Source organism: Macrobrachium nipponense, chromosome 35 (assembly GCF_015104395.2).
Source record: "Macrobrachium nipponense isolate FS-2020 chromosome 35, ASM1510439v2, whole genome shotgun sequence".
NCBI classification, from domain to species: domain Eukaryota; kingdom Metazoa; phylum Arthropoda; class Malacostraca; order Decapoda; family Palaemonidae; genus Macrobrachium; species Macrobrachium nipponense.
In genome coordinates, this window is record NC_061096.1 from 1,273,479 (window position 1) to 1,285,465 (window position 11,987).

Below are 11,987 nucleotides of genomic sequence, written 5' to 3' on the forward strand. Positions count from 1 at the left end.
AGAGAGAGAGAGAGAGAAGAGATTCCCACCTGTCACAGGATCAAGAGAGGAATTAGCGTAGAGAAGAGGCAGCTCCCTGCCTTCACTCCACCAGGTGAGAGCAGGCGGGGGCCGGCCCCCCACGCTCCTACATGTAAGTTCCGTCAGCTGGTTCTCCTTTAGGGGTCCCACAGTCCCCACCAGCTCTCTGCCTTCCCAGATCACCACAGGAGGGCCAGGGGGGACTATGTGGCGAAATGATTAGGTTTTAGTTAAGCTTCATAGTGATGGCGATAACATGATATTGAGAATTATTGAAGAAGCTTCAGTAATGAGGCGAACTTCAGGGTAAAGAAAAAAAAACAGACAGGCTAATTATCATCATGAGATTTTGAAAAGATTTTACTTTTTCTAGGACTTGCTATTTCCACAATTTTTTTCTATTTTATTTTATGGAATTCATAAACAGAAAAAAGAAAATAAAACACAAAAAGTACTTTAGGAGTGTTTGTCACTTCACAGATAATGCTAATGATATTAAACTAATAATGAATAAGATGATAAATGCATCAAATTGAGGCTTAAATTCTGTTGACCGGATAAAAACAACTTTATTCATAATTTTCGTAACCGCCGATACCAAAGGAGTCACTACTACTCACCGACCACCGTGAGATTGACCCTCGCTGTCGTGGAAGCCGAGACGCGGTAATCGACCCGGCACGTGTAGACGTCCTGATCACGGGCGTGGGCGGGTTCGAGCACCAAGGCGGGCGTGCTGGAGGGCACGAAATAGCCTCTCCTGCCCAGAGCGACCTCGTCCAACCACCTGACGCCGTTGGAGAAACCTCCCACCCGAGCGTCGTAACTGCAATGTCAACCTCAGTCACTCATCAATCAGCTGAAAAGTCACTCGGTTGGGAATAAATGTGACTGATCCTCTGCTATTACAGGACTCAGGACCTGATCATATTTACTGGGACATCCGAATGAATAATAATTCTAAAGCTTTCATGAAATTATAGAGGCCATGCTTATTTCTTTTTATAGTTTAATATTTCAGGGCAAAAATATCTTTGCTAAGACAGATATTTAGTGCCATTTTAAAGATTTACTTTAGTATGATTAATAATAAAAGGGTTGATTAGTTTTTCTTCGTTAAATGATAGAACAAAAAGTTAAGTTTGTGTACGTAGATGAGAGAGAGAGAGAGAGAGAGAGAGAGAGAGAGAGAGAGAGAGAGAGAGAGAGAGAGAGAGAGATTTTAGTGAAATCCTGAATACTTTGACGACAATATTAATTAAATGAAATTCTTGTGTAATGCAATTAACATAGACAGGACGAAAGAACTGCATTCATTTGATTTTGTTACTAATTTAACATGAACCGATAAAACGTCATCATAATGTGCTATTTAAAGTCAGTTATTTAAACATTTTGTTTACCTTTGATTTGGGTTTGCAACATACATGTCAGTAAACAGATGGATGAAAATGACAGTACACAGCGTTTGTCAGAGAAATTCCATTTGGACTACAAATTCCATTTGGACTACACAGTTTATGCAAAATTTATGTGATGTTTTTACTCATCAGATAAATCTGTTTTCATTTGTTAATTTTTAAATCTCTTAATTCTTGTTTTTCCTTTTTCTTGAAGTGGGGTCTCTTCTTTCTGTAGTTCCCTTCACCTCGTTTTACTTCTTGCCAATGACCGCCGTATTTTTTAGAAACTTGAATTTCAAGTCGGTGGGTTTGTTTCACATGAGTAGATTTCGTCTTCTGAATAATAATAATAATAATAATTGAAAAAGAACCCCACAAAATCACTGTGTATAACGTGTTTACTTATAAGTATTTACATTTTATTTTACTCCACACTCGAGTACTTTCAGGCCCTATCTGTGGCCCATTTTCAGGAGATGTTTGGGATGTTAGCCTGGGTCAAGGCCCAGCAGTCTTCTGAAAGTTCTTCTTGCTGAGCTGTCGTTTATGTGATGGCTGTTCTGGTTTCCTTGAGAGTTGCTAATCCCCTCGTGTCGCTCTGATATCTTGAGCTGATGGTCAGTGGGATTAACCCTTGTGGTAAGTGAGTGGTCATCAAAAGTCTTTTGGGCAGAAAACCTAATCTCCAGGAGGGTAGTAGAAGGAGCACTCACCAGAGAGACTAAAGTAATTGAGGGAAACAAAGGTTTTACCTCAGAAGATCCCACAAGCTAAGATTGACCCTTCTGACCTAGAGATTAGGTATTCTGCCCAACAGACTATTGATGACCGCTCACTTACCACTAGGGTTTATCCCACTGACCATCAGCTCAGGATATCAGAGCGACAAGAGGGGATTAGCAACTCTCAAGGAAACCAGAACAGCCATCACATAAACGACAGCTCAGCAAGAAGAACTTCCAGAAGACTGCTGGGCCTTGACCCAGGCTGACAACCCAAACATCTTTTGAAAATGGGTCACATATAGGGCCTGAAAGTACTCGAGTGTGGAGTAAAATAAAAGGTAAATACTTATAAGTACATAGTGATTTTGTGGGTTTCTTTTTCAATCTTCAGAAGAAAACTGAAAGAAGTTTTTGTTTGGATAATATTATCTTTTATTTATTTAGTAAGTTATACAAACGATTATTGAATTTGTAAAAAAATTCATTTTCTTACCCACCCGAAGCCATTAAAGGATTAATTTTGTTAAGATCTTCTGGCTTTATATAAATAACGTATCTTCACTGTGTGTCCATAGTTGCTTTCCTTTCAACATGAAATACTTTCGTCTGGTTAATTATTCTGACATTCTGACTGATAGCTGTTCTTTCATAATGTAACCTCAGTCATCAAATATAATTATATTTCCGTTATTCTCCTTTCAATAAAAATCAATGTAGTAACTGCCAAACTTTCTTTCATACGTTGTTTTGATATTATGCAAAAATATTTCAAACTAAGGACTCTCTCTCTCTCTCTCTCTTCTCTCTCTCTCTCTCTCTCTCTCTCTCTCTCTCTCTCTCTCTGTAATGAGCTGCTGTCTAGCACCAAACACCATTTCAGAAAGATTAATTAATGGAAATTACAGCGGAGATGAATGAGTAATTAATCGAGGTCTAATTACGTAAGGGTCGAGTTGTCTCCGTTGCTAAGTCTTCGAAATCAGTGGCGTTGAATTTATAAGTGGTTGTTGATGATGATGATAATGATGATGATAGATTAAGCCAGCTTTGTACTGGCACGGACTCTTGCTTCTTAGCAGCCCGTAACTGGTGATGGATGAAGGATTTTTCTCTGCAACATAACATTTGGCTCCAGTTTAACAACTGGGCCAGAAAGGAAAAGTTTTAGTGAGAGATAAATTGTTGTAGAAGCAAGTCCCAGTAAGTAGGAGAGCGTGGGAAGAAAAGGATAAATTTAGAGTTGAAGAAAAAGTTTGGGATTCAAAGGTCCCTCTGAGATGTGATGAATGATGCAATGATTGGACGAATTTTACTTATACACAGGATAGCTGTGTGCCATCAGATATGCTCACTTGAGAGTGGCTAAGGTTTGTTGCTCACTTATAAGTGGAGGTCTGATACATGCCTGAGGTAAGATACCGTAAGCTGCAAATACCAATGAGATGCGGTACTCGTGGCTATACTTGATGGTGTCGTTAAGTGAGGGTCTGGATTTACATACATACATACATACATACATACATACATACATACATTCATATATACGTACATAAATGAAGAATAAAAGAAGTTAATTCTCACAGAGCCTGAGAAGTAAAGATGAAAAATAAAGGCTAATTGTGACGAGAAAATAATACAATCATAAAAGAAAGCAGAGGTTAGAATGTCAGGGTCAGTGGCTTGAAATGGCTTCTTCATGTGGAGGGAATGGACGAAGACAGGTTGATGGAAAGTGGATAGCTTGCTCAAGTAAACCATTGCTTTCTCAGACCTGTACTGTGATACAATGTTCTCTCTCTCTCTCTCTCTCTCTCTCGTCTCGTCTCTTCTCTCTCACCTCTTCTCCCCCCTCCCCTTTATCATGGGGTAGAGAACTGCTGAATCGGCGATACCAAAGGACCAGCACTGGCTGGTCGTCTTTCATTTTCGGTTTCGGCAGACAAGGCAGGCTGGCCCTCCCCCCAGACACCACCCACACGTTGATCATCGAGTCTGAAAAAAATAATAATATAAAAGTTTTATTGAAAATAATGACTATTTCAGCCGTGTTTATTTTGTATAAAAGTTTCTCTAATTTTCTTATTACTTACTTTTCGTCTGGGATTCGTGCAGTAAAAAACGTGGTATTTGTCGAATTGAATATATTATACAAAATGCAGTACAAATTGGATCTTAAGCATAATTGGCAAAAGATTCTAGATGTCTCATTCCGGATCACTCTTGCTCAGGGAAGTCTGTTCTCTCTCTCTCTCTCTCTCTCTCTCTCTCTCTCTCTCTCTCTCTCTCTCTCTCTCTCTCTCTCTCTCTCCTTCTTCTTCTCAACGTTTCGTCCTTAAACCCAGAAGGACATCGTGTTGTGGGACTGAAGTTCTTGCAGGAGTCCTACGGTATATATAGTCTGTTGCACAGCATGGAGTCATTATCAGCGAAATCTAATTGACTAACTAGCTCAGCTGTTGATCCCCTGTTGGCGGATGCCTCAAGATCAGAGGTGGGTACCTTGCGAATGCTGAGGTAGTCTCTCATACCGTCATAAGGGAAGGGCGCCTCTCCTTGTAAGATTCTGGTTGGTTGGAGAAGGTGGTTGCATGACGTCACTACTTGCCGAATTGTCATTGGCTAGTTGCTGTTATGTGATATTATGCCTGGTGTAGTCTGGTGTTTCTTGATCTGGGGTGGCTTGTTCGGTGATTGTATCTAGTGTGGTATTGTTAAGTAATACCATGTCTTGGTTTAGGCTTCTCTGTATGCTAGTAAGGAGTAGGAAGGCCTCTTGAATGGTATTCAAAGAGGACTTCTTGTCTAGGATAAAGATGGCTTCCAGAAAATGTAACCTCCTTGGGTCTGGGGCATTGCCAATGATAGTGGTGTTGTTGATAATGCTGTCACAGGATGGAGCGTAATTATGACAGGTGAAGGCATGGTTCTTGATAGCGCCCTCTTGTACGTGACATGAAATCCTTTTTGCGAGGCGCATAGTAGTCATGCCAATATATGTTCTGAGACATCCACGGATAGGGCATTGATATTGGTATACTACACTGGAACGCTTTAGGGGGTCTCCTGCCGGTGTTGAGGGGTTGTTTTGCATTATCAAGTCCCGAGTTCTTTTATTCTTGCAATATACAACAAGGTCTATGTTTTTTCTTTCCTTGGTGGGAGTGACATTTTCCATCATGATCTTATTGGTGTTCTCCTCCTCCCGGTACTTCAGATGCCTAAAGGCCTTGTAGAATAAGGTGATAGTGTCTTTTTCTTCTTCAGGTACGTCTTCATTTTTATACCATTTCTCAAGAGCTTTCCTAATCTCATGGTTAATGAGGTTATTGGAGTACCAGTTGTTTATGAGTACTTGGGAAGCTCTGTCTAATTCTTGATGCGTGTCCTGCTAGATGGAGCAGTGGGACAAGGCCCGTTGTACATAAGCCCTGACTGTGGTGCTCTTGAATCTCGCAGGGCACTCGCTTTTGCCATTAAAGCACATTCCTAAATTAGTTTCTTTTATGAAGACAAAAGTCCTGAGGCCGTCTTCTGTCTTCGAGACGAGTACATTAAAGGGGAGCCTGTCGCTGGTGTTGAATTCTATTGTATAATTCAGCATGCTGCACTGCTGGAACGTGCGATGAAGGGCTTCAACCTCATATTCGGTGTCCGTTTGAATGAAGATGTTGTCGATATAGCGGGCATATTTCTGGGGTGCGGGATCCGGGCGAAGACTCGTTACTCAATGGTGCCCATGTCGCCGGTGGGTGGAGAAGGGGCTCTCTTCATACAGATGTTCAAAATTCTGCAGTGATGTCTCTGGGATGTTGAGGGGAGGGGTCAATTCATCCCTATAGACTCAGTCAAGGATAAGGTCTATAGTTTCTTCGATGGGGACGTTTGTTAAAAGAGATTCCACATCGAGGGAAGCCATAGTGCCAGTGCCAGGGGAATCCTTGATCTTCTCTAGGAACTCAGGTGACAAAGACAATAGCTACATGGGATGTAGGGGGTCAGAGTATTGTTTAGGGGTTTTGCCAAGGCGTAAGTAGGTGCGGGCATCTGGCCGATGATCGGGTGGAGGTGGTTCCCCTCTTTATGATTCTTCACATTACCCAATAGGTAACCTAATCTGAAGTCTCCTTGGATGGGGGGGGGGGGTGGAGGAGATGCACGGCATTGGCTGCAGCGTTAACAGCAGTAATGATATTGTTGGCATCCGGCTTGATATCATCAGTTGGGTTGTGGAAAGCTGTTTAAACTTGGAGGAGTCTGACAGGATATCATCAAGTTTCTAATGATATTCATCTGCCTGCTGGATGGTGATGCCCTTTTTCTTCTTCAACTCCTTGGCCGCCTTCCTCATTAGACAGGTGCATACACAGCTCCTGTATGTGCCCCGCTCAGTGAGGGCCTCAGCAAGTAGGAGGGGCTGGAGGGTGTTCGAGGTCCTGATGGCTCTCTAAGGGTAAGGCCACACTGGACGCGGGAAGCGTCGAGGTACAGGCACGGCTCGGGCGGGAGAGCAGCATCAGAACGACATATGGCCACACTAGAAACGCCACCCTCCCTCCCACGCGTCACTCTCAGCAGTCATAGATATACTTCTGTGCAAATAAGTCATTGTCACGGTTGGATAAGAAATTGCCTTTAATAGAAAACCTAAGTGTTAAACTTGACAATAGACTACGTATGACCCAACAATCTTTTGATTCTTTGCTTGCAATAGTAGAAGTCAGTCTCACAAAAACAACGCACCATAGACAACCTATCTCTCCTGGAGTATCTTTCAGGAAGTAGTAACCTTATTGGCAGTAAATTTTGTGATAATAAAAGGTTAAAATCCATATTTTCTTTTTACTTCCCTTGCAGGTATTACTTTAAGGGAATTGAAAAGAAAATGTGGATTTTAACTTTTTATTATTGCAAAACTAACAGCACATAGGGTTAAATCCTTAAAGATACTTAAAAAAACAGAGGAACCAGAATTAATTGCAAATTATATAAAACTTAGATTAATAATTGGCTGCATTATGTTGAATTAAAAAGATTTACCGGTATTTAAAAAAAGTAGTTCAATGGTAAACTTTACATAAAAAAAAGTAACACAGGGAAAAATAAGTTTTGATTGTACATTCATTGTTAATATTAATGAAGAAAGTACCCAAGCACCACAAATATTTCATAAATCAGTGATGCTGCTGCACTGAGAATTCGTATAGTTATCAAGTCTAAGCAGATGGACAAGGCTTATTTGTGAGTGGCTGATGCATAATAGTTGGTACCTTCAAGTTTATGTAGAGACTGGGAGTCGAATGCATGACACCAATGGCCACATTTGAGGGCCATTTGCGTTCTATTCTTCTTCTTCCATTTCTTTTAAAAAATGTAATTTTATGGGGTGGATCACAGGGATCCGACAAAGCTCTCCTCCGAAACACCTCCCCAGTTAATTGACTCTTCTGTAGCCACTACTGCCAGACACGACCGACTGAACAGGTGACACTTCGGCAACTGATTGTCTGTCTGTTCATCTGTACGTCAGTGACCATGTCAAGTTGGAGGGTATATTAATGTATTGTGGTCCTTTTGAAATATTCACTTTAAATTCAGTAATGAACTCATCCCCGGGAAAGCAATTACACCATATAAGAACTCGGTCTATTTGCTTGACTCTTTATTGAGAACAACAATGAACGCAGTCTGAAAGTACACAAATGAGAGGTGTTGAAATAACTACTAATTTAAGTATGCATTACAGATATGGAATAATTAACTCGATATTGTTACTGAGTAGATAATAAATGTATCGCTTAATACGTAAAAGTTTCTATGCTAATATCAGTTACTTAACAATGATAATATGCTTTAAGTAATTTCTAGGTTACAAATGAATGTTCCTTTAGTAAGGGAACTAACTTCACAACATAGCAATCAATATAATCAATAAAGAGAAGTAACCATTCAAGTAACATAGCCCATAATCATATAGAAAATGGGGTTGTTTTGGGAGAAGACGTTGGAAACCGCTGCGATATTTTAAAACATGTTACATCGCTTGGTGGCAACTGCAGAGGGTCGAGCCGTCCCGGACGCTAGTCTTGTGTGGCCACCCACATAAGATACCCAATGATTCAAACTGACCGTGGGGAGCTCTTCTCTGCACCCTCCATGCTTGCCGCGTCTGGTGTGGCCTCACCCTAACTGCTGGATGGAATCTAGCCAGAGGTCTATCTCAAGGCGCTACTCGTGGGGTCTCGGCTTAGATATGAAGTGGCAATTAGCCCCAATCTAAGCAAAGTGTCTTGATCGGTGGAGGGAAGGCGTGAATAATATAAACAAAAAAAAATTATTGATGATTCTATTAGACTGTTTTTTCCACAACAATCTTTCAATAAAAGGTTTTTCGCTCCTTCTAGTAGTAGTGAGTAGATGACCTCGTCGCCCATGGTGAAGACCACAAATCTGGCAAGTCCTTAACTTGTTTCTGCTGTCACCCTTGCAAATTCTAACTTATACCCTGACAAGTCTATATACTTTAGAATGAAAATCCCACTTTCACACAAGCATCTGTCATGAACTATCACACACCCCGGCTCATAGTCTATTAATAAGAATTGAAATTCCTCACCTAAAATGAATATGGTCTCTATCTCTTGACCCCTTAAAAATACAAGAAAAAGACTTTTATCACTAACGGGCACTTCAACAATTAACCCCTTGTCAGATACGTATATTTTTCAAAACCCCTGTCATATCTACACACCTGATCTCCAGTCAATATGATGTCTGAACTACTTACTATCCATATGATAGGTATTTCCAAAAAATAAATAAATGAATAAAAATAAATAAATCCTACAACACTCCTAAAAGCAACACGTCACCCCTCCAAAAAATCTATGTAAAAAATCCACAAGCACCACTTAATCCCGGCTACAGATTTCCTCTAATAAAAATTCAGATTCTTTCACATTAACAAACGTAGTTTGTACCATACGAAAAATTACCGTCATAGTTCGGAAGCCACTGAGGCCAACCTGGACATTTTTGGATATAGTTTTTTTTCTCTTCATACCGAGTAACTAACTCCATAGTTCAGACTATCGAAACCGGGTGGGTGTGGTCATCACACCCTTGGACAAATTGAAATAATCAAGATGGCAGCCACCATCTTGGCTGCAGCTAGAAAAATACAAGATATATTCAACTAGCATAACTGTTTTCTGTTATTAAAATACTAAATATATATATCTTTTATTACATCTTTTATTATATATGACATTTATAATTATCTATATTTATTTATATATGTATTAAAATTAATGGAGTGAAGAAGATGTTGACAGGAAAAGTTTCCTGGCAATGTATGGGCACTTAGAATTCATTCCTACAGAAGAGATTCTCTGTTCTGTATTTGCATCCTACCAGATAGAAGCCACGGACGGACTCATTGCAGTGCTAGAAGAACTTTGTAAAAAGAGCCAAACTACCAGATTATGGGTTGACCGCATGATAAAACCAGTTCTATCAATAATGTAGTTTATCAGCAAGAAAATGCCTGGCCACTACATATGCAAGCCATAAGTGACATTGTTCTTTGCTGCTGACCATCAGAATTATGCAAGATATGGCTTGTATTATCTGCGAAGTATGAAGGCTATGCCTGATGATGTCAGAAAGAGTTTCTTGAAAGGTCAACATACCATGAACCATGTATCTGGCATCTACAATGGTATTTGGACAGATATGGCCACTGAAACAACATACATGCGATATGGACATGGTCTGTCAGGTATCATTGGGTTGACATTGAAACCTGAAAGCCTGAAAAACCTGGGCCTACAGTCCTCATTTTTGCAACAGCCTAGTTACTGATCTAGATGGTATGAGAGAAGATGAACTGACAACTCAAACGTGTCACAAGGAACAAATGTGTGGAAGGATACAGGCTGATCAGAAAGATAGAAATTCAGTCAGACAGAAAGTGGAACAAGTTATCCACCCATTGAACCCAGATCAACATCCTGATGAAGGCCTTGTCAACATAATCACATAATCAGAAGACATAGGCAAATGTTAAATGCAAAAGTATGAAAGTGAATGGCCTATGTCATTTCACAAGCCTCTCTACAAAAATGTGACAGCCGTGAAACAGATGAAGATTGGGGACACTGAAATTTGTGATACAGAAACAATATAAGTCCAAGCTATGGCCTTACAATCAAGTCCCAGAGCCCTGAATACTTCAGTTCTTCTAAGCCATGAACTTGCACCACATTCAACTCCAATCTTTGATAAGTCTGGCATGCTAAGGGTAGGTATGGATAAAGCTAGTTTGAAGAATTCTCTAAAGGTTGAAGTGTCACCCAGAAATGTAGAAAACCACGTTGAAGCAAAATTCCTTGATGGATGTGCTATCCTGTGGGTGGTACCTTGGCCAGGGCATCCTGGGAGTATGGTGTAAGACTTCTTAGATGCTTTCAGAAGACACATTCACAGGCACTTGAAATCGTGTGATGTTTACCTTGACTTTGATAGGTACTATGTTATATCATTATTATAAAATGCCTTTCTAGAGAGTAAATAAATAAATGTCATGATTGATAAAGAATTGCTTAAAGTAAGTTGTATTACTTCTAATTAAAGGGAGATATGTTAATAAAGTGAAATAACATGACTGATAAACAAGGTACTTCGATAACTAATGCAGTATTTCATTGAAATAATTATATAGGATGATAATTCCTATTAACGACATTTACAAGTTCACTATCTATACTATAATGCATTATGTATGGTTTTACATGTGATTATATATTATTGCAGGTACATTCCGAACAGTATCAAGGGGTCAACATGGAGCCAAAGAGCCAAGGGTACTCCTTATGTTCCAACACACAGCTTCCACTTTAAAAAGTGCTTTTAACAGTGACCAAGAATAAAATGGTGATTGATCTCATCTGTGAGGACCTGGTATGGCTACAGGTATTTGTTGGTGGTAATAGTTGAACTAATGAGGGTAGTGGAAATTTTCCCACTAAAGCATAAAACAGCAGAAGAAGTAGCTGTGGCATTCTTCAATGTCGTTATGGGGTACCCGAGGTTTAGTTGACTGTTAATGGTAGAGAATTTGTAAATAAGACCTTAGAGTGTCTAGCAGGAGTTATGGGAATACAGAGAGTAACAATTCTCCCACACAGACCAGAAGCTAATGGGTTGTGTGAACGAGCAAACTGAAAGGTGCTCGAGGCTCTTGGGACAACTATAGGTGGCGATAGATCCATCGGCATAGCATTACTGCTATGGTCAGTGATTTAATTAAAATGCCTCCATTTGAAGCATTATCTGGTTGCCAAGCGCGAGGCACATTTGATTTGTTGTCTGTACCTTTTTGTGGGGAAGATACGATTAGGTCATTCATTTCTACGTTGAAAGAGAGGTAGATTTGTCTCAGCTGTAATCTCGAGTCGAAGACACGAGAAATGTGGAAAGAAGCAATTGGAAATCATTAGATGTTGTTGGAGATAACGTGTTCTTGAAGGTTAGTGTGAGAAATTAATTAAATTATAAGTTAGGTCCAAAATTTGAGGGTCCTTTAGAGTTATTGAATAAAAGAGAGTAAACAGGTTTTTAGTTTTAGATTAATGCATGTGTCTAAGATCAAGAAGACGGGAAAATGGTAAAAAGGGGAAATTGCACAGTTATGCATTTTGTTCTCTCTTTATGTTTCACAAATGAAAGGTGAAATGGGGAAGACAGGGACCTGTTGAGTTCTATGATTTTGTTACTCAGTCTTATTTAACATTTTCTTCTTTTACTATATTTCTTATTATGCTCAACTGCGGCGATTGTG

The 11,987-nt window shown here is 39.9% G+C and overlaps 1 protein-coding gene and 1 long non-coding RNA gene across 2 annotated transcripts in view; both read right to left on the bottom strand.

Moving 5' to 3' along the window:
- Positions 1–844, bottom strand: part of LOC135208394 (uncharacterized) — a 34,432-nt gene extending 33,588 nt beyond the window's left edge. Inside the window, exons 1-2 of the mRNA XM_064240518.1 lie at positions 642–844; positions 30–224 (exon numbers count right to left, since the gene is read on the bottom strand). The gene's annotated coding sequence lies outside the window, so the exon portion shown is untranslated. The remainder of the gene's footprint in view (positions 1–29; positions 225–641) is intronic.
- A 3,169-nt stretch (positions 845–4,013) lies between these two features.
- The window catches only part of LOC135208185 (uncharacterized), a 19,347-nt gene continuing 11,373 nt past the window's right edge, over positions 4,014–11,987 (bottom strand). The window contains exon 3 of the long non-coding RNA XR_010313118.1: positions 4,014–4,141. This is a non-coding gene — a long non-coding RNA (uncharacterized LOC135208185). The remainder of the gene's footprint in view (positions 4,142–11,987) is intronic.